This window comes from Lipotes vexillifer, unplaced genomic scaffold (genome assembly GCF_000442215.2).
Source record: "Lipotes vexillifer unplaced genomic scaffold, Lipotes_vexillifer_v1.1 scaffold749, whole genome shotgun sequence".
Classification (NCBI taxonomy): domain Eukaryota; kingdom Metazoa; phylum Chordata; class Mammalia; order Artiodactyla; family Lipotidae; genus Lipotes; species Lipotes vexillifer.
Window position 1 is genome coordinate 380423 of NW_006782834.1, and position 2311 is coordinate 382733.

Consider the following 2311-nt stretch of genomic DNA (forward strand, 5'->3'; position numbering starts at 1 on the left):
GTGGTAAAGCAACACCATTTAAACTGCATGAAAATCCCAACATTTATTCCTCCTAAAATGTCTTTTTGATAATGTCTTCTTTGAAGAGTAGCTCAAGATAATAGTGGGACATGCACTTTAGGTATAGGGCGTAAAACAAAGAGATGCCCTATGGTTACTATAAGAGCCACACAAGGTTTTGTTTTTATTACAAGCATCTAGTGAAGTGAAAAACACAGTCAGAAATATGTCATCCTTCTAGAAACACAGTTGTAGGATTTTTCTAGAGTTTCTAAGAATAGTTTGCTTTTTAGAAACAGGTAAAATTCCACTATAACATATGATAACAATTTTAAAATTCTGTGAAACAAAGAGTGGAAGGTATTTAGCTTAGCCAAGGACTCACTTTAATATTTAACATGATAAAAATTTTAGTTTAACAAAAGAATTTAGGAAATTATGGATTTCATCCTACCTGGACCGAACCTATGGATGTTCAACCCCCAAGATGGCCAATATTAACAAAGACCATTTATTTCCCTTTCCTCTGCACTGTTTACTGAGAAATAAAATTGGCTTTCTGTGTTGCTACATGGACAATAATTGAATGTCTTAATGAACAATTTCTTCTTTCTTCAAGGATATTTTTGGAAATATCTAGGAGGGAGGCAACAACTTCTTAGAAAGATTCCCTGAGTCATTCATCTTTAAGAGCAGCTGGCTGTGAACATGAGGGTACTTTACACTTTACCACAGCAACAATGAAAACAAATATTGCATAGCCAAATGTATTTTCACATGCAAATTTGCATGGCTATGTTGTACAGTTAGTTGAGGTACAAGATCAGGAATATGAGCACGGCTACCTGGTGATCTGGGGCAGCAGGTTTTAGTCAGCTCTCATTTCTATCCCCAGAGACCTTTGTAAGTTGACAGTTCAGAGCCTTAGTGCAAGATCATATAATTTTCCATATTTCTTCACATCACTTGATAACAGCATGGAAGGAATCTCAAATTCATCGAAGCTGCAAAACTTCAGAAAATTTCCCCTAAATTTATACTTTAAAAGTTTCTCTATTTTTCTACATGAGTTATCAAATACAATATGCAGGCTTCCAAAGAACTATTTCCTAATATTACTGCGAGTATCCTCTGAGAGGGAATTTTTAGAAGACAGCCAAGAGTTCTAAGGTATTATCTTCTGAGATGGTGATAAACTACAAGGACAGAGCTCCTGGCTCTTGATTAGAATGAACAGCTTCCAAATTCCACATTGGTAAATTTGGCAAAGAAATGCAAATTTCATGTCAGGCACAACACAACTTATAATTTTTCAAATCTCAAATGACTGTTGGGTTTGAAACAGTGTGAAATCAGTCGGATTTTTTTTTTTTCCTGAAAATGCTGTCATAATTTAAAGAAAATTAACTATTTTGGGATGTCCAAGACACCGTGGGTGAAAAATTCGTAAGAATATAGACTTTGTTCTTATGTAATTTTTCTACTCAAAGCCCTTCTCACCCATCTTGTATTCATTTCCTTTTTAATTTTCTTTTTATTATTTATACATCTATTGACCCAACATTCAACAAAGGACTAGAACTTTGATGATTAACATTTATGTATGAGGTCCTCTTTTATCCTGTCCCTGGGCCTACCATCACCCTGGATCTTGTTTCTTATTTCTTTGAATTTCTTGATATAGTGTGATATAGTATTATAAAGCAGCTTCAGGTTTTTTTTAACTTAAGAAAAGGGAGTTAGACACTCCTCTTGCGGAATTTATTTTTCTTTTTACTCAGTAGCAGACTGTTAAGGTCCATTAATGTTGTTCTGTGCAGCTATAGTTCATGTGTTTTGAGTGTTCTCTAATATTCCATAGAGTAAGTACACCACAAGATATCCTGTTGATGCTGATGGACATTTGGCTTATTTCAATATTTTTGCTATTACAAATAGACTACTGTTACAAATAGTGTTGCTATAAACATTCTTGTATATATTCTTGTGCATATCTTGTGTACCTATGAAAGTACCTCTTGAATAGGCATCTAGGAGAGGAACAATTAGGGTATATGAACATTCATCCTCACAAGACAAGGCCAAATTCTTTCCCAGAGTGGTTGTTCCAATTTACAGTTCCATTAGCAAAGAACCTCCTGTAGATCTATTTCCTCTCCAACATTTGGTATTTTCATACTTTAAAATTTTTGCCAATTGAATTGGTATTAAATGGTATATAGTCTTGATTTGCTTTCCCTGATGTCTAAAAAGGTGAATGTCTCTCCTTATGTTTACTGGCCCTATGGGTTCCTCTTCTGAAATTCCTGCT

At 34.5% G+C, this 2311-nt stretch overlaps 1 protein-coding gene across 1 annotated transcript in view; it reads right to left on the reverse strand.

Annotated features, from left to right (window-relative positions):
• FRAS1 (Fraser extracellular matrix complex subunit 1) overlaps nucleotides 1-2311 on the reverse strand; it is a 452432-nt gene that overhangs the window by 97747 nt on the left and 352374 nt on the right. The window lies entirely within an intron of this gene.